The 21,596-nt window shown below is 33.1% G+C and overlaps 1 long non-coding RNA gene across 2 annotated transcripts in view; it reads right to left on the reverse strand.

Annotated features, from left to right (window-relative positions):
* Positions 1–21,360, reverse strand: part of LOC104007728 (uncharacterized) — a 56,965-nt gene extending 35,605 nt beyond the window's left edge. For both annotated transcript variants that reach the window (XR_008536807.2, XR_008536806.2), the window contains exons 1-2: positions 21,055–21,360; positions 8,259–8,386 (exon numbers count right to left, since the gene is read on the reverse strand). This is a non-coding gene — a long non-coding RNA (uncharacterized LOC104007728). The remainder of the gene's footprint in view (positions 1–8,258; positions 8,387–21,054) is intronic.
* Positions 21,361–21,596: the final 236 nt, after the last annotated feature.

The raw sequence follows: 21,596 nt of genomic DNA on the forward strand, positions 1-21,596 counted from the left end.
TTATTTTACCTATTATAAAAATATCATATTTCCAATTTTAGGTGATAAAAATATAAATTATCATATCACTTTACTTTGCTATTTGTTCTATCTAAAATGTATTTAAAATTTATTTTCTTTTTTGGATTTCAGAAATTTCACCAGCATATGTTATTTGTTACTTTTTCAGTATTACTCCTGAAGTTTTGTGTAAACCTTTTCAACTGAAACACAATTCCATCAATGGTGTAGAAAGCTTTCTTCATTCATTCCTGTTCTTATTATTTCTCCTCCATCTGTTGATGTTTACTATATTGTAACTTCTATTATTTAAATATTTGCTCTCCTGGAACTCTTTGTCATGTCTTTTAACCTTATCTCTGTGTTTTTCAAATCATTCTAATTTCATTCCAGGGTGTGTGCCATATTTTATTTGTTTTGTATTTCAAAATATAAAGTTATTTTGTATCTCTTTCTGAAAGAGGTGATTTCTTTAATTTTATAATTTCTAAATTTATTTTGTGTAACTTAATGTTTTTCTGGAATATTTTGTTTTGTTTGGTTTTCTCTTTTGCTTTCACTAAGCTCTCCTTTATGGCAATATACTTATGTATTTATATTGGTCATCTTTCTTCTTTTTATTATTTCAGTCATGATACTTCAGCCATTGTGTGTGGTATCTTTCAACATTTGTTTTGGCTTTTCAGACTAAACAGACAATAAAAATAATATCTGAGTATTTTCCTCAGTGGCCTGATGTTGACTAGATGAACAAATAGTACTCCTTTCTTTTTAGGGGCAGCCTATGTTGAAAGACCCATCTTTTTTCAAATATAATATGTAAAAGGTTATTGGCAAGTTGACATTAATCCTCTATCAATGCTAAAAGAATATAAAATCTTAATCTTCCTACAGTTACAGCTAGGGATGTCATACTGATCTGCTCAGAAAATCAAGAGATTGGTTAGACTCACCCTATAGCTTTTTCTAAGGTACAGAGGTCTTCATAATTTCCTTGATGCCAAAAACATTAAATACCTACATGTGCATTTCTTTTGGCCCTATTTAGAACTCATATTCTTAAATGTAATGAGGATCTTCAGACTCAAAAAATTTGTGATGGTTAATTTGGTTGCTAAATTGTACTACCAGAGAGGTAGAAGAGGAGACAGATATGTTTAAGTTACATTCGTTCCAATAATTAGTCTACGTACTTATGCTAATACATTTTGTATTCCCTAATGGTATAACATGAGTTTGAAGATACAATAGTTGTCATTCTGTTAGAGATTAATAATAAAAATATCACATAAGTCTCAGGTAGCTACCTGTGTGAACTTGATCAAGTAAACTTGTGTAGTTTTCTTGTTAGGCAAATATACATAATACCGATCTTCACTTCATAGGATAAATCTAAGTCTAAATTGATATAGAATAGCGCCTACCCATATTCAGTACTGCCTAAGTGGTAAATATTACCCAGACCTTGCTCCCTCTCTATTTTTCCCTCTCTGCCTCGGTTCCTCTCTTCCCTTTCATACACACTGGAGCAAGTAAAGTTAGGTGGGTGATATCCTAGATCCATTATTCAATAATATTTCTATGTAAAAAAAAGAAGTTGTTTGAGAGTACTCCAGAACCAATCTTAGTTTTAAATAATTTGAGCATGATGAAATGATGAGAGTTTAGCAAATGCCATGATACATAGAGGTTGCAGTTTAAATTTAGGCACCTTCAGATAGAAGAGCAGAAATAAAGCAATGATATTTATTCTGTGTATGATGATTATGGGAATATTTTCATGATCAGTGAAAGTAAAATGGATGTATTGCTCTTTTATCTTTGGTAGAAAATGTTAGAGCATAAATGTCCATGGAAGAGGAACACTTTATTTGTCCCTAGAGGATAAATCGCTGAAGCAGCACAGGCCAGAATCCTGACAATTTGTGTACTAAGTCACCCACCTGTCACATGTGCAGAAATTGTTTTGTAAAATGTACCATAGCCAAGGAAGTTTTATTCAAAAGACAGAAAAAAAAAATCTATGCACAGCAAACAATTTGTCAAATTTCTTTTAGAAGTATGAGCTCTGAACATATGGAGCAGTGTCAGTCATTAAAGAAAAATGAAACTGCAATGTGTCTACAAAAACGCTTTTCTGGTAGAAAGAGCTAGTTGTCTGTGTGTATCCCTTAAAAGAATATTCAATATCTGTAGAAAAAAATGAATATAATGGTCAATTTCCAGTATGTACCTGGGCATCCTAAAAGTGTTGACTTTGTGCTATTACATAGTAATCCTTGTATTAAAGTAGCATAATATCATTAAGATAAAATGTTTACTACAGTGCTACCTTTGCAAGTGTCCTAGTTCTACATTCTGTATCAGACAGCTTGAATTTAAAAATGTAATTATTACATTTGTTCAATAATCCATACTAGTCTACACGTAATGCATCTATTTTTGACAATATATTGGATTTAATACAGCTAATGTGTCATTTATTTCATATCATGTTTTATAAATAGAACAAAGTATGTATTTTATACTTTAAAGATTTTAAAGTAGTTATCGACTAATTCCCTACCGTGTAATTTTTATAATGATGTCTGTGTAACATCAGTTTAAGAATTTAATAATGTAGGCCAGGCCGGCGGCTCACCCCTGCAATCCCTGCACTTTGGGAGGCCGAGATGGGCAGATCACCTGAGGTAAGGAGTTCAAGACCAGTCTCGCCAAACATGGTGAAACCCTGTCTCTACCAAAAAATACAAAACTTAGCCAGGCATGGTGGAAGGTGCCTATAGTCCCAGCTACTCAGGAAGCTGAGGCAGGTAAATGACTTGAACCCAGGAGGCAGAGGTTGCAGTGAGCTGAGATGGTCTGCCCTCCAGACTGGGGGACAGAGTGAGACCCCGTCCCCAAAAAGAAAGAAAGAAAGAATGTAATAATTGATTAATTATATTTCCTTTTTCTATAGTGATTATACTTCAATGTTTTTACATAGTAATAGCAGGATGTTGTTTAACAAACCTGAAATCCAAAGTCAGGAAATCTGAATTTCTGCATTCAAGCACAATTTCAGCACATATTATTAATGTTAAATTTTATTTTTAAATATGTCAACTCCTGTGAACCTCAATGCCCACATATATGGAATAATACAATTAATATTTTTGGTACATATTTTGTGTTAGATATAGGGCTCACAAATGTGTACTCATTAATGATATGAGGTATAGTTTTGCTGTCTTTCCTTATTAAAATGAGAAACCAGGCTTAGTAATTTTTCCAAGGTTACAGAGCTCCTGGTAGGGCCAGGATATTGACTCAGGCATTTTTCCTGCAGAACTTACAATCTTAAAAAATGGAGTGTCCTATTTGTGTTAGATTGGCAACAGTAATGGCCCTGGAGTTTCACTCCTCCTTGTATTTATACTCTTGTGTAGTCAAGGTGTAATTCTCTGCACCTCAGCTTGACCATGTGTTCTGCCTTGGCTAATGTAGGGACCCAGGTAACAAATATGACATAAGTAGAGTTATGAATAGCAATTATACATTGGGCCTTGTACTTCTGCCCTCTTGAAGAGAAGATCATGTCCCAGTCCAATCTGCTTACTCCGAAAGGAGGATGAGAGAAATGTGACAGACACTGAGCCCAGATGTCCCATTTATCTCAGCCAGACAGCCTTGATAAGCTAAGCCCCACTGAGATCAGTGAATTTCAGCCAATGACACATGAGCTATAATTATACAGTGTTGTATTATTTTTGTAATATTAGTATGAGTTTGGGAATATTTCTTATAACCCAATAGCTAAAAGATAGACTACATCTCTAACTATAACATAAGAGGAATATTTACATCTCAGGTTTATGGAAAGGCCAAAATTTGAAAATATTTATATGTGGGAATAGGTATTCAGAAATGTGTGTTATTTTTACTTACTCTGATTTATACAATTTTCTAAAGAGTTTTTCAGGTGGTTTGAGAGGGCAAAATAAACTTTAATTTGGACACTACTCCCCCACTTTCTGTGAACATTGTTTATCAGAGATTACATTAACTCTTAAAACCTAAGGGCTTAACAGATATTTGACAATTACCCGGAAATCTTCACCCAGCTTCACTTCCAACACTGAAATATAATGGCCGATTGGATAAACATCTGATCAGTCATTCTATTCCTTCTATCTTTGAATCAAATTCTATATATGCCTCTTTTTCTTTAATAGCATTCACACTGGCATAATGCAAACTTTCATCAACGCTTTCTAAGACTGGATTAACAGTTCCAAGACCTATAAATAGACTACCAGGAAGTTGGTGCTTTTAGGCTAGCTACTTTCAAGTTAATCATCAATGCTCCCACTAGAGTGATCTTTATAGCAAACAAATATGCACATCTGACTCAGATATTTTCAGAGACTAAGCATGTTTTATTGGATACATTCTAAATTATTTTGCATCACATAAAATACCTGTATATTTCTCTTTAGTTTCAATTCCTAACATTTTCCCATATTACACAACAGCCTTTGTCCCCCAAACACAAAATAAGCAAATCACAAGGTTCTGGATGAGCAGAGTTTCTTAACTATTTTATTTCTTGGCATATGCTAAGTCTTTACTGATTTGTATATACCAATGCATTTTTCTGCAAATATTTTTTTCTTTCTTGGACCTAAGAGAACTACAATTAATCTCTTTAATTCTCTACTCATATTATTAATTCTTAATCTATCTTCCCTATCTTTCTTTATTGCTCTCACTGCAGCTCTATTCAGAAAATATTTTTTCCTTTATAATTAATGTTATCTTCTCTAGAATATGTATTTCATAATGATCATATATGTTCTTTCTTTCTATCTGATTACATAGCACTTGAATATAATAAAGGTTTCACCAACTATTGGCTAAACACATTAAGTAAGTGATTATATAATTCATAGACAATCTATTCATATTTATTGATGTGTTTTTTTGAATAAAAGTAATCAAATTCCTATGCTATAAACTTGATAACCTGACAATTATTTAAGTTATGATGCGTATGTATGGAGTTGTATAAAATATTGGACTAAGTTACCATCTCTAAACTGACCTCAAAGTGTTGCAAAATTAACTAATAGTAAATCATAACAGATACTTACTATTAATATTTTGAGAATGTGAAGAGAGGATGTAAAAATTCTAAGTAGATATTCTGGATGGGTTGAATTTGCATGCTTACAATGATATTTTATCATTGCACAAAGATGGGCTTCACCTCAGTGTTATTTTTAAGAGAAATAGTATTCTTTCATATGTCATATTGGAAGACTATCAGAAATTTATGGAATTATTCATGACAATTAGACTTTCTAATTCACGACATAGTTTGACCCAGCTAACATTTAAGCTCCCTGTGATGAATTAAAAAGTCAAGGGAGGAATTAATATGTAATGATGAATCCCCTCTATTTTTGCTGGACATTAAGTCTATTTACATGTAAGCTTGATTCTAATTTTGTGAAACATAACCTTAGTTTTAGCCAAACGAAGTCATCTTATAAAAATATTCGAAGTAGACCAGGCACAGTGGCTCATGTCTCTAATCCCAGCACTTTGGGAGGCCGAGGCTGGCGGATCACCTGAGGTCAGGAGTTCGAGACCAGTCTGACCAACATGGAGAAACCCCATCTCTACTAAAAATACAAAATTAGCTGGGCGTGTTTGCACATGCCTGTAATCCCAGCTACTTGGGAGGCTGAGGCAGGAGAATCGCTTGAACCCGGGAGGCGGAGGTTGCAGTGAGCCAAGATCATGCCATTGCACTGTAGTCTGGGCAACAAGAGCGAAACTCCCTCTTAAAAAAAAAAAAAAGAATTCAAAGTATAGGCAAATTTATTGTTAACAAATAGTTATTGAGCACTCTCTCTCCACCTATGCAACAATGTAGAAGAAGCATCACAGTAAGATTATGGGATATATATATATATTTACATTTTTAATATGTGTGTGTGTGTGTGTGTGTGTATATATACATGTATCCCATAATAGAAAAAAATGATGAAGGAGGAGCAATATTCAAAATAAAGCAAGGTAATAAATAAGTAATAGAAAATCTGAATAGGAAAACAAGAGTTTTTAAAAATCAACTGGCATGTAGAATCTGTTTTTAGTTAGGAAAATAGTTGATAAAAAATGGGTGGAAGTTGAAGTGGCTGCACATGCCCTACCCAGTCTATTCTGGGTGAAATAATAGCAGAGGGTAGAAGAGAAATGCCTAACATCATTGACAATTTCCTAATTATAGAAGAGGTTAGCAAACTTATAAAAGGGAACATGCAATCTGAATAGTAATTAAAGGAACCAGCCTCAAAGTTTCAAAGCACATTTTAAATAATTTTGTAATGTGCTGATTTTTAAACATCATTTGAAGTTATTGAAAGGAAATAGACTGAGTTGAAAAGTTATTCTTATTTTTTTCCTAAAGCTAGAAAAATTAAATTAGGCTTTTTGGCATAGGGAATCTAACTCAAACTGAGGGGTTAGTTTTATATCTAGAAACTACATGATTTGAATTAGCAGAAGCCATCTAACAACACATTGATAACTGACATAATTTAAAATTAACCAATAAAATAATCCAGCATTGTGTTCACAAAGATGCTTTCATTAGACACTAATTTTATGCTCTGAAGCATATTTTGTTTAGATTTTTCAAACTAAATATTTAAGAATTAGAAAAATTATTATAATCAACCTAAAATAATTAACATAAACAATTAAAATGTTTAACATAAACAAATGAATCGGTTTTTCAATATTTTACCCAACTAGCAGGATTATAGTGATTTAATAATTATTTTTGATTTTTAAATTAAGCTTGGTTTTGTCTAAGTAATTCTCATTGGTATTCAGTGGAGTAAATACATTTTTCACTCCCTTTTACATATTAAGAAATGAAGATGGACAGAAGAAACTTGCTTATGTCAGAGAGATAATAAGTGGAAAAATACAGATTATGTTGGATCATTGTGGAACATATTGTGTAATTGGAAAACAAGAAAAACATATACATTTGTATACAAATAATATTAAACTGTAAATTAAGTGCCATAAAAGCAAATAAAAAATAAACTGGGAAATATTTACAGTACATATTACAAAAAGTTCATTTTTAATGTGTATAGGTTTCCAATATTCATAAGAGAAAAAGTCAACAAAAGAAAAATAAAGTATATAAGCAATTTGCAGAATAAGTGTGCATGCATATGTATGTAGGCTACTGATTTCATATTATATATTATATATAATATATAATCAAGCTTTGTAATATTTAAAATCAAATTAAATAATAAGAATATTTTATTTTAAAATCAATTAAGTTGAATTCGTCAATAAGTTGAAGTAACCAAAAATATTCCTTTCTGACTTGAGCTATAAGATTTTAAATATTTTACATTGTTGATGAAGAAATAAATTCAATGTTTCTGAAAAACTAATTTTACACAATATCTAAGATGGAACATTTAAATGTGATTTGAAACATTAATTTGCCTTCTATGAATAGGTAAGGGGAAATAATCAGAATGAAGGCAAAATATTAAGTACAAAGTTTCTCATTACAACATTATTTAGGCAATAGCAAAAAATTGATGAAAATTAGAGCAATAATAACAGTAATATAATTTTTCTGTAAATTATGGCATATTCACATTCTTAACTCTTTTAAAGTCAATAGAAGCACATTTATGTTTCATTTTATCTAAAATAACAATTAAGATCGTTCTTTTAACTATGTCTACTTTAGAAGTTTAGTTACTCAACCAATATTCTTGCTAACAAAATATGTTGATTTTATTTAATCAGAGTGATTAGACATCACTCTGCCTCTAGGTGACCTACATATAGAAGACCACATCCTGAGCTTATATGAAATTTGTGATTCATCTGTCTTAGTGGAACCATGACCCTTATTGATCATGAGTTTAAAGGTAGGTATGTGACCCAATCTGGCAAAAGCAACAAAATTTAGCCTTCTGAAAGCAAAACCTATTTATTAGCGGGTTACCATTTTGGAAGGAAGAAAATAACCTAGGTTCTTAGTAGCTTTATTAAGCTGCAAAACTGCTAATTATATTATGTTTGAAGTTGCCTTACTTTTAAATCTCCAGTATGTGAGAAAACAAATTTCTCAATATTTAATTGAGTTTGAGCTTGGATTTAATGTTTCAAATACTCAGTAAATTCCTTATAATAACTAATACTTAGACAAAAAAAAAAAACCTTACCTGTAAACACTGTAAAAATGTCATCCACTCCCACAAGCAGAATCCTGAAGATTTTTTTCAGAAATAATAGAAACGAGAACAATGAATGTGGTGATCACTTAACAGAGCAGCGGATGCAGAAAAAGAAACTGTTGGGGGAATAAATAAAGATTCTTAAAGGAATATCACAAACAAATCCTCTGTTGAACAGAATAATTGCTTTAGAGGGGACTGTAAGGAAGACTGGAAAGGGAACAATCAAACTATTATATTACAGCTTTCATGCTGGATGCCGTTATTGATGTGAAGGCACATTTCAGAGCTGACATTCAGTTTATAGAGAAATTTTACTGAGTCTATAAGCTCCTATTTGTTTGCATTCTCCTTTAAAAGATTCTTTGTGGTTTAGTTTGAAAGTCTTTCCCTCTCCCCCAACCCCTGAGAAATTTCGTATTTATTCGTATCAAAAGTCTGGGGTCTTTTAAATTGCTATTAATATAGTAGGCCTGGATTGGCCATGAAAATGTTTCAATTCAAGCCCAAACCAAAATGAGACTAGCCAGTGGCCTCAAATTCTCAGCAGAGATGTTTTTTCTTGCAATAAACGATAATGTGATGGGAAAAGTTTCTTTGACATTTGTCTATGCGGGCCAGGATTTCATATCCAGTTTATACTTTTTTGAGCATATAGATGTATTATTTTTGACATTTATGCAGAGATTTTTCAGATTCTACATGGGTCCAAGTCCCCGCTATCCACTCCCATCTCACACCATTTGCCAAGCTGTCTTTAAAACCAAAACCCTCAATCTGCTTGTATTGGTAATGATAGTGGGGCAGCTAGTTACTTCAAAGCTTATGTATTTAACCGAGAGTAAAGGATTTACTTCATTTTCTTTCAAGTGCAGTCATTTAGTTTAAAATATAAGATTCTGGAATATGTATCTAGAATTTTTTAGTTTAATATTTATATATTTAATTTAGATCACAGACTTATTTCAGGGTACCTAGTCTGCCATTTTGCTAGAAGAGAAATCTTTGGAGGAAGAATTGTCCCAATATAATTGCTTATAAAATATTAACAGGAAAACACCATATACAATGTGTTTGTATGCATGCATGTGTGTATGTCACTTAGGTAAAGTTACATATATATGTATGTATGCATACATGCACATATGTGTCTGTACGAATGTGTCTATGCAGGTGTATAGATATGTATATGCCTATATGTATGCAAAATTGACATTGCATACATATTTCCAATAAATATAAGCATGTTTGTATGTGTGTATATACATAGCTATGTGTATATTTTAAAAATGTATTTTATCAATCTATAAAATATATTTTGCCATTGTGCTAAGATGCTTAGTGATTTTATATTCCTATTTCTTCTGTTAATCATCTTGAAAATATATAAAGCTAGTATTCATTAGTTTATACTAAAAAGTAGGTTATTTAAAAACAAAAAAGATTTTTCTAATTTCTCAAACTGCAATTTACCATTCTGTCCTAAAAACTCACATAATACTTTAGACTTTTAATTTTTTTATTTATCTTTTTTTTTTTTTTAGAGTTAAGGTCATATTATGTTGCCCAGGCTAGAGTACAGTGGCTGTTCACAGGTGCATTAACAGGGCATTACAATCTCCAACTCCTGATTCTCCTGCCTCAGCCTCTGGAGGAGCTGGGACTATAGGCACACGCCACTGCTTGTGGTTTTGTTTTATATATAGGTCTTTATCTGCTTGTAGATAATAAGCTCTTTAATGATGTCATTCATGTTTGTTCCATCTTTTTGATTTATAGGAGCTAATAAAATGCAATTCCTTAAATAATATTATACAAAAGAAAGAGATGGTTTAGACAAAAATCCTCATAGCCATTTTAGCAATACTGAATCTATGAAAAAGCCAGTTTGATGTACTCACAGTTTACATAAGAAACCTTGAGAAGGTATGGGTAATCATGTTTCAAAATAGCTCCACATTAATAATAGAAAATTTTAGAAATTATTATATAATTTTTAAATATTAAAACCTCTTTTGAGTTTTGTGTTTCTATCTTAAACTTAGAAATACTGATGTTTTGCCTCTTAATTTAGAATTAACGATGTTTTGCCTCTAATTCGAAAACAGGACTACTAAACAACTATTGAAAATAGTATATCATCTGTTTTGAGATTTACACCATCCATCTATTAGTTCTTAAAAGCTGTGATCTGAACTGAAAATACTCTGAGTCTTTGGTGTTAGGTGTCATCTGTTTGATTTCAGCTAGTCTTCAAATTATAGTCCTAAGTATCTTAGCTCTATCTAATTACACTTCAAGTACAAAAGGAAACTATTCAGTTCTCTAAGTTACAAAAAAGATTTCAAGAAATTTCTACCTAATAAAGTAACCATTACAAAGGCACAATATAAAAAGGAAAACTTTATAGCAAAGGGACACCAGCAAAGAAATATTGACAGAATAACATATTGGATATTTGCTTATTGAGTGTCAACTGTTGCTCAATGCAATTCTACCTAATAATGATTTTTAAGGTTACATCAAATGTTACAATCATGAAACCACTTCAGTCACTCACGTTTAACTTTTTTTCCAAATGCTTTTCCACAGAGTCATTTATTAGGATAATCATGTTAAAAATAACACTAACAACAATTTCAGCTGAATGCATACTTTTCACCTTAATCCTTACGTATATTCTTGAGGTAGTCTTTATTATTACTGTTTACACATAACATTGAAACAGTCATATACCTAATATGACAGAACCAAGAACTGACAACAAATCTATCTCCATACCTGTGCCAATTGTCATCAGAGGAAATTAATTTACTAATAATTTTCTAGAAAATGTTTTACTTATTATTTTATGCCTTTTATGACTTTATTTCCTCCAAATTAAATGGCATATTTTTTGGCAAACAACCTTATAAGTTAAAGTCATTTATTTTCTTCGTTTTTTCCCCTAAAAATTAAAAAAGAAAGCAACATTGTAGATCTTTCACTACCTGATTTCAATACTCACTATAGACACAGTCTGTCTTAGTTCATTGGTGTTGCTATAAAGAAATACCTGAGTCTGGGTAATTTATATTTTAAAAAAAAGGTTTATTTGGCTCATAGTCCTGCAAGTTATATAAGAATCATTACACAAGCAACTATTTCTGGTGAGGAGTTCAGGAAGTTTCCACTCATTGTGGAAGGAGAAAGAGAGCAGGCGTTATATGGCAAGAGAGGAAGAAAGAGGGAGGGAAAGGAAGTGCCAGTCTCTTTATAACAATCAGTTCCCACAGGAACTGACAGAATGGAAACTTACTTGTTACCAGGAGGAAGAGAAAGGCACCAAGCCATTCATGAAGGATCCACCTTCAAACCCAAATACCTCCCACTAAGCCCCACCTGTAATATTAACAATGAATTTTCACATGAGATTTGGAGGAGGCAAATATCCAAACTATATCACTGTCTGAAAACCAAACCAAACCAAACCAAACAAAAACAAAACCAAAACAAAATACAACAATTCCAGGAGTTTGACGCCATCCTGGGCAAAATAGTGAGACCCTATCTAAAAAATATGTGTGTAAAAATAAAAAAAAAGAATAGACACATAAACTAAGTTGTATATAAAAAGTATAATAAAGAACTTAGAAACAGACATACACAAATAAGTCAACTGTTTTATACAAATGCAAAAAGGCAATTCAGTGGAGAAATAATAGCATATTCAAAAATGATGCTGAAATAATTAGACAGCCCTATGCAAAATGGTGGTACTAGATAGACTTTACCATTTACAAGAAATTAGCTCAAAATGGAACATAGATCTAAACATAAACAGTAAAACTGTAAACTTCTAGGACCTAACATAGAAAAATATCTATATACCTTGGGTATGGTAATAAATCTGAATTACAACACCAAAAGCATAATTCATGAAAAAAAAGATAAGTTAGAATTCATTAAAATTATACTTGTGCTCAATGAGAAACACTGTAAAGAGAATGAAAAAAGTCAGAAATTGGGAGAAAATATTTGCAAAATACATATTTGATAGAGAACTTGTATCCAAAATATACAAAAATTATTTAAACTCATCAATAAAACAACAAACAAACTAACTTAAAAATGGACTATCATCTGGCCAAATACCTCACCAAAGAAGCTTTACATATGGCAAATAAACATACAAAAGGATGCTCAACCTCTGTTGTCATGAGGGAAATGCATATTAAAACGTGAATGAGGTATCAATACACAATTATTTCAATGACCAAAATCTTGCAAACTAGCAATACCAAATGCTGACAAGAATAAAGAGCAACAGGGAATTCTCCTATGTGGTGCATCCACTTTGGAAAATAATTTATCAGTTTCTTACACAGCTGAATATCATCTTACCATAAGATCCAGCAACTGTGTTCTTAAGTATTTAGCCAACTTTTAAAACCATACGTGCATACAAAATCATGCGCATGACTATTTATAGTGGTTTTATTTAAAATCTAACCCAAACTGAAAGCAAGCAGTGTCTCCAATAAGCCTATCAATAAGCTAATACGTGTACAAACACTGGTTCATTTGTACAACAGGGTATATCCAAGGATACAAAGGAATGTGCTGTCAACCCATACAGAGATGAATCCTAAGTGTATATACGTAAGTGACAGAAACTCTGAAAAGGCTATATTCTATAATGTGCCATTTATATGACATTCTGAAAAAGAAAAACTACAGAGACAGAAGTCAATGGTTACTAGAGTTTGAGAAGAGGGAGTCTGAATAAATAAAACACAGAGAACGTCATGGCATTATGCAACTATTTCTTGTGATGCTGTAATAGTAGAAAATGACACTATACATTTATTAATGCCAATGGAAAGTTATGACAAAATAGTGAATTACAGCACAAATAGTAAAACCTAACATATGAAGATTTTTTAAAAAGTTAGGAAGTTGGAACTTCCCAGGATGGAATGTAAAATGTGACAAAATAATTTAACTGTTTTACAAGTGTAGCAAACAACTTCACTGAAGCATGGTATGGGGAGATGTTAACCTGAGCAACTTTGATGAGTGGCATATGAAAAAATACAGGTAAAAGGAACTATTCATAAGCACTATACTCTATTCTATAAAGTTGTGTCTTATACGGGAATGAGTTAACAATTCTGGAGCCAATATACAAGAATGCAAAAAGTGAACAATTAAGTAAATGGATAGCAGATGGCAGAAACCGGGTTTCTTACTTTGAATGTTAGATTACAGATCAGCAATGAGAGGAGACTGGGATGATGTATGTGGTAATGAATTAGCTCAATAATGATACAGTGGTTTCATGCAGGAAAACGTATAGATTTGTATCCAAATAGAGGTTGATATACACACACAGATAAATTTTTGCTTTGCCAGCTAACAAGCCTAGGAACAACCAACAACAATCAATAAACAACAATCAATAAACAACAATAAATGAACAAAAAAGGAAATAAAATGCAAAGTACTTGCAAAGGAACCAAACTCATGCCACATCCAGAATTATTATGTGTACCATTAAATTTAGAAGACAAGAGAGCAATCCATATTTACATCTTTAGGAAAAAAAAAGTCAGCTTTTATATTAGATACAGGGAGTACATATGTAGGATTGTTACATGGGTATATTCGACCCAAGTGGTGAGCACTGTACCTAATAAGTAGTTTTTGAAACCAAGTCCCCCTCCCTCCCTTCCCTAGTAGTCTGCAGTGACTATCATTCCCATGTTTATGTTCATATGTGCTCAATATTTAGTTTCTGCTTATAAATGAGAACATAAGGTATTTCATTTTCCATTCCTGTGTTAATTCACTTAGGATGATGGCCTCCAGCTTCATCCATGTTGCTGCAAAGGACATGATTTTATACTTTTTATGGTTGTGTAGTATTCCATGGTGTGCATGTACACATTTTTCTTTATTTAATCCACCATTGATGGACACCTAATTTGATTCCATGCCTTTACTATTGAGAATAGCATGGTGATGAACATATGAGTGCATATGTCTTTTTGGTGTAATGATCTATATTTCTTTGGCTAAATACCCAGTAATGGGGTTGCTAAGTCTAATGGTAGCCCTGTTTTAATTTATTTGAGAAATTTCCAAATAGCTTTCCACAGTGGCTGAACTAATTCACATTCCCACCAGCAGTGTATCAGCATTCCCTTTCTCTGCAGCCTTGCCAGCATATGTTGTTTTTTGACTTTTTAATAATAGCTATTATGACTGGTGTGAGATGATATTTCATTATGCTTTTGATTTGCATTTCTCCAGTGATTAGTGATGTTGAACATTTCATAATGTTATGTCTTATGTCTTCTTTTGAGAAGTATCTGTTTATGTCTTTTGCCCACTTTTTAATAGTGTTACTTGGTTTTCTCTTGTTAAGTTCCTTGTAGAGTCTGGATATTCCTTGAAGAGTCTGGATATTAGACCTTTGTAAGATGCATAGATTGCAAATATATTCTACTATTCTGTAAGGTTGTCAGTTTACTCTGTTGACGGTTTCTTTTTCTATGCAGAAGCTCTTTAGTTCAATTAGGTCCTGGTTTTCAATTTTTTTTTCATAATTGCTTTTAGGGACTTGACCATAATTTTTTTTCCAAGGCCGACTTTACTAAAACTTTTCCAAAAAAAAATCAAGGAGAAGGGACTCCTCTCTAACTCATTCTGTGAAGCCAGCATAATCCCAATACCAAAATCCAGAAGAGACACGACAAACGATAAACAATTTTAGCAAGATTTCAGAATACAAAAATCAATGTTCAAAAGTTAGTAGCATTTCTACACACCAATAATGTCCAAGCTGAGTATCAAATCAAGAGCACAAACCCATTTACAATGGCCACAAGGAAAATGAAATAACTAGGAATATAGCTAACCTAGGAGGTGAAAGATCTCTACAAGGAGAACTACAAAACACTGCTGAAAATATCAGAGATGACAAAAATAAATGGACAAACCACTTATGCTTGTGGATTGGAAGAATCAATATCATTAAAATGGTCATACTGTCATTTTAGCAATCTACAGATACATCACTATCTCAATCAAGCTACCAATGTCATTTTTTACAGAATTAGAAAAGAAACAATTCTAAAATTCATATGGAAGTAACAAAGAGCCCAAATATTCAAAGCAAACCTAAGCAAAAAGAACAAAGCTGGAGGCATCATACTATCCAACTTCAAACTATGCTATGAGGCTACAATAATAAAACAGCACAGTACTGGTACAAAAACAGACACATAGACCAATGGAACAGAATAGAAAACTCAGAAACAGAGCCACACACCTACAACCATCTGATCTTCAACAAGGTTGATGAAACAACCCTATTCAATAAATGGTGCTGGGATAGCTGGCTAGGCATAATACAGAAGATTGAAACTAGACTCTCACTTTTCACCATATACAAAAATTAATTCAAGATGGATTAAATGTAAGACCTCAAACCATAAAAATCTGAGATGAAAACCTGGGAAGAATATTTTGGCCAAAGTTGTTTAAATCTAGCAATACAGCGTTCTGTGAGGCTCAACATGTGCCTTTCATTTCCAGGACTAAGCAAATGTTCCATTTCTAATTTTTCAGGCATCAGAAGCATATATCACTTCTTTCCACATCTCTCTGGTCAAAACCATCTTTTCCCAAATTTAGGTTTTTATATTTTTCAAATACAATGTATTAGAACTTGTAGAAAAAATTAATTTAAGAAAAATATACTCACTAAAGCTCTATTAGGTGTGTATGTGTAGAATTACAAATGATGTCAGGGAATGTAGCTCTTCTATGGCCATATAACCTGCATTGCACACTTTAGTGCCAGGTAGTAATCAGTGTTTATATATTTTTTGTTTTGTATGTGCAAAAAATAATGTTTATTATAATAAATTGAGTAATTGTTGGGAGAAAAGAAACATAATGGGCAAACTTCAAAAAACCATAAATAATCCATTAAAATTATTTTTATCCTATGTGTTTATAGCCAATAAGCTTCAACATAGTAAAGTTAAAAGAAGAAGAATTGTTCAGTGAATTAACCATAGTATCAACCATATTTTGTCAATTTTAGTCTCATTGACTTTTTATAGTATTTGAACACACTGTGCATCTACATTTTGTCAGACACTGTGTACAGCAAGTATTTAAATAAAAAGTATGTGAAACTGTCTCTTTCTTCATAGGCTCTCAGAGGTAATAAACATAATTGACAATAATTAAAATACAATATGTGAAGTAACATGTTATAAATAAGTTCAGATTTTATGAGGGTAAAGGAAATCACTACTGTGAAATCTACCAATAAAATGCATTCAGATAGAATAGAAGCCTTCTTGGTTCCTCTTCTTTATAGCAAGCTCATTCAGACAATTCTTCTGATGACATTACGGCAGAGTTTTACCAGGAAATTTGTTGTTTTATCAAATCAGGGAGTTGTATCAGTAGGTATCACACTTTGGCCTATGTCTTACATGATGAATAGGGCTTCAACAAGTGGAAGCAGGTGAAAGGGCACTTAAATATGAGCAAAATAAAAGAGGCAAGAAAAATAATTGTGTGTTCATCAGCTAGCATGTGGTTTTATCTGTGCAAAGCATAGCTTTGGTTACGGAAAGAACAGGACGTTAAGGCTGTATATAGATAGAGCCAGATTGTGAATGGCCTTATTTGCTGTAATGAGTTTCCTTGCCACTGTGAAGCTACTGAAGAGTTTTTACAAAAATAGACACATATTGAGGAAAGAGTCAGTATAGAAAATGGAATGATTGCAAGTAGGGAAATATGCTCCTCTACCACTATTTTAGTAGTCCATGGAAGATAATGAAGAACTAAAATGACAGTGAAAATGAATAAGAGGTCAGGATGTTGAGAGACACTGGAAATATAATGAAATATAATGAAAAGACTGGATCTGGATTAAATATTGACTGCTGTGGAGGTAAAAGTACCTTAAAATATGGTAGAAAATACAGGAGAACAAATACTTTCATGCTACATGATAATCAAAAGGCATTTGAGAGAAGTTAACATGAGTTGGAAGATAAGTACTAAGTTTTTAGAAACATGATTTAGAACTGCTGATCTACATATTTGAATATCCAACATAAAGTGAGTAGTTGAAACCAAGTCATAAGAGTATCAGATATCATCCAGGAAAAGAATACTTTTGTGAAAAGTAGACAAAACTTCAGGAAATACATCATTTTTGTCATAATTTGTTTCTTCTAAGAATAATTTCCTATATGTAATTTAATAAGGCTTTGCTCTTAATAATCTTAACTACTATATACTTGCTGTATGTTCACCATTTTAATTGCAATACAGAAGCTTGCAGTTTTCCAATGCATCTGTTTTTGGAAAGAGCAATCAATGAGAAATGAATTTCTTTCAGTTACCACTTAAGTAATATTTGGGTGGTAATGTTTGTTTATATCAAACCACGTTTGCCAGCTCTTTGGCCCTTCAGTCACTAAACTTAAAAGGAGAGGGAGAATTAGACTGACACAGCCCCTTTCAAATTTAAAACAAAGCACTTATCAAAATATTGACTTTGGCTTTATATTCATCTTCACCTTTGATAATGTCATAAAAGCTCACAGATGATATTTACTTTCCTTTTAAAGAATGTAACTTACACCTACTGTTTTTCAAGTGTAAATTTTAAGAATAATTGAAATGGTTAAGCATTAATTCTCTGGTAAGTAAGGGAAAACCTAACTTAATTATATTATAGATATAGAATTTTATTTTCCTGATATAATAAGTCTGACAGTAGATGCTGCTTATGTTGGTTTCATGGTTCAACCACCTTTAAGTTCATGTCTATGATTCTTCTGTTAATATTTCTCACTAGGTTGCTGGATGGCTACTATGGCTATAGTCACCTGTTCACTTTAAAGAAAGCATGATGGAAGAACTGAGAAAGTTTGCTTCGGTAAACTTTGTCTCTTTTTATAATAATATTATTTTTTAAATTTAATTTTAATTAGCCAACTTCTGTTCACTTCTCATTGATTGGTTTCCATGCAAGTAAAGGAAACTGAGAAAGTGACCTTTTGGTTTTTCAGTTTGCATGGCAGGCGAAAGCTAGAAAAAGGATTGGGAAAGATTTTGTGTGAAAATTAAGTGTCTTCAACAGCAATATGAAACATGCAAATTTTCTATTAAATAGAAACTGTAACTTGAAATTTTGTTCCAAGTAAGTTTACAAATTTTACTTATACTAAGTACATACATAAGATAAATTATATAAATATTATTATGATATATTAATTACTAAAGTTTCTTTTATAGTATTCCTTCTTTAGCTTTTTGGAGATAAAAATATTTTACTTACTTTTAAACTATCACCCTCATCCTCTATGCTTATTTTTATTTCTCATGCATATTTAATCTTGAACAGTCAACAACATAGTGATACTTCATTTGAAATATTGCATGGTACGGTGGAAAGCACATTGGGGAAGAAATCGGAAAATCCGTATGTGAATTCTCAACTGTTTGCTTACTAGATGTATAAACCTTAGCAAGTTAATAAAGCTTTCTGTAATCATTTATAATAGTAGGATATTAATGTCTCTGCCTAATTCAAACTTGCTGTAAAATTAGAGATAATGCATGTGAAACTAAGATGTAAGGAGGTAAACAATGTTTGATACCGATATTTGGGGAGAAGAGAATGTCTTTAATATTTTAAAGTTATTAATAAAAGTACACTAATTCTTTGGAGGACAGACTATTCTTCTATAGCAGAGTTACATTACTTTAAGATAAAGCATCTTCCAATATTACTAGTTAGCACACATCTACTGGCACTAACAATCACAGTCACCCAAACAGATTCAGAATGAATGTAAAAACTGATGGTAGGAATAATAGAAATAAAATCCCCAACATGGTCCAGAAACAACAGCACTTCCAGAGTAATCCTGTAATTTTTATGCTAATAGTATATTATGCTAACTCTTGGGTTCTAAGAAAATTTAGGCTACAGAGAGTTACATTAAAATCTGACTTAGCTTACTATACATTTTGCCTAGGATTGTCACAATTTTTAGTTTATCTTATCAGAATCAAAGTAGACTGTTAAATAAAAAAAATTTAATCTTGTGAATTTTAATAAAATTTTTGTTAAACTTTTTGACATTATAAAAGGACAGGATGTGCTTTTAAAACATAAGCTACTTTTAAAAGAGGATTTCCATTCTTACTGTATTACAAACTCGTTAGACTCTGTAAACTAAAGTGCCCTAGTACTACAAGGTTCATTTATGACAAGCTCATAATAAGAATAACATGTAATCTATGAAAGCTCAGATGGAACAATCTAAGACTTTTGTTCAACTACTGTGTCAGGAAATTTCTTCTCAAACCATTGAATTTTAGTTTAACATATACCTTTTTGCTTTATTAATATACCTTTGAGCAAGTAAGATAATTATATATGTAGGAGTCTTTACAATAAAGAGAAAAACAGACAATATTGCTAAGTAATAAAATATCTATGACTTAGCCAGTATGTAAAGGTTCCATTTAAAAAATAGTATTGTTCTGCTCTTTTAAAGCAAAAATCACCTTTAAATCCCTTAGGAAGACATCAAGCTGGAAATCCACATATCATCTCTCAATAAGTCCAAAAATAGCAACTTTTCCTTCAACAGGAAAATGGATCAATACTTCTTTGTAACAGCACATGGTACGCACTTGGCTTACATTAGGGCTATGTTATGTAAAAAATAAATACTGTACCTTTAAGTACCAGAACCACATTCAGGTGAAGGGAAACTCAGAAAAGAGAGGCACCTGCTGCTGCTGTTTAAGTGCGTTTCTCTGAAAAGGTGAGATCACTTTTGGCCTTTTTGCTTTATGTTTTAGCGGTAGGATAAAATTCTAATCCCAATTGATCCCTTTAGAAAGAGAAGATTTATATAACAAAGAAAGGCAAATGCTTGAAAATTACCTAAGAGATGTAATGGTGCAAATGTATCAACATTGCCAGAAGACAAAATTTGAAAATAGAAGCCTACGTATTCTGGCCTCTCTTTGTATAAAATGCATCACATTGCCTGTAATCCCAGCACTTTGGGAGGCCAAGGCGGGCGGATCACGAGGTCAGGAGTTCGAGATCATCCTGGCTAACACAGTGAAACCCCCTCTCCACTAAAAAATACAAAAAATTAGCCGGGCGTGGTGGCGGGCGCCCGTAGTCCCAGCTACTAGGGAGGCTGAGGCAGGAGAATGTCGTGAACCCGGGAGGCAGAGCTTGCAGTGAGCCGAGATCATGCCACTGCACTCCAGCCTGGGTGACAAAGCGAGACTCCATCTCAAAAAAAAAAAAAAACATTAGCCGGGCGCAGTGGCAGCCGCCTGTAGTCCCAGCTACTCGGGAGGCTGAGGCAGGAGAATGGCGTGAACCCGGGAGGCAGCGCTTGCAGTGAGCCAAGATGGCGCCACTGCACTCCAGCCTGGGCTACAGAGCAAGACTCCGCCTCAAAAAAAAAAAAAAAAAAAAAAAGCATCACATTACTTTTTCCAGCTTGTGCTAGTACCACAAAGACTCTCCAATATTTATTATGTAATAGTTAGTACGCATCTATATATCACTTGGTGGAAATTTACTTATTAAAATTGGATGTGGTATATATAGATAGATATCCAGGTAACGAACACACCTCATAAGCTCTTGGAATCACACCATAATACTTTTTCCCCCCAAAAGGAGAAACTAATATAAAGTACTGGATTTTCATTCATACCGTACCCGGAATTGGTGGGTTCTTGGTCTCACTGACTTCGGGAATGAAGCCGTGGGCCCTCTCTGTGAGTGTTACAGTTCTTAAAGGCGGCGTGCGGGAGTTTGTTCCTTCCGGTGGGCTCGTGGTCTCGCTGGCTCAGGAGTGAAGTTGCAGACCTTCCCGGTGAGTGTTACAGCTCATGAAGGCAGTGTGGACCCAAAGAGTGAGCAGTAGCAAGATTTATTGCAAAGAGCAAAAGAACAAAGCGTCCATAGTGTGGCAGGGGACCCGAGCAGGTTGCCACTGCTAGCTGGGGCAGCCTGCTTATATTCTCTTATCCGGCCTCACCCACATCCTGCTGATTGGTAGAGCCCAGTGGTCTGTTTTGATAGGGCGCTGATTGGTGTGTTTACAATCCCTGAGCCAGACACAAAGGTTCTCCACATCCCTACCAGATTAGCTAGATACGGAGTGTGGACACAAAGGTTCTCCAAGGCCCCACCAGAGTAGCTAGATACAGAGTGTCTATTGGTGCATTCACAAACCCTGAGCTAGACACAGGGTGCTG

The sequence above is a fragment of the Pan troglodytes genome, chromosome 7 (assembly GCF_028858775.2).
Source record: "Pan troglodytes isolate AG18354 chromosome 7, NHGRI_mPanTro3-v2.0_pri, whole genome shotgun sequence".
Taxonomy (NCBI): Eukaryota; Metazoa; Chordata; class Mammalia; order Primates; family Hominidae; genus Pan; species Pan troglodytes.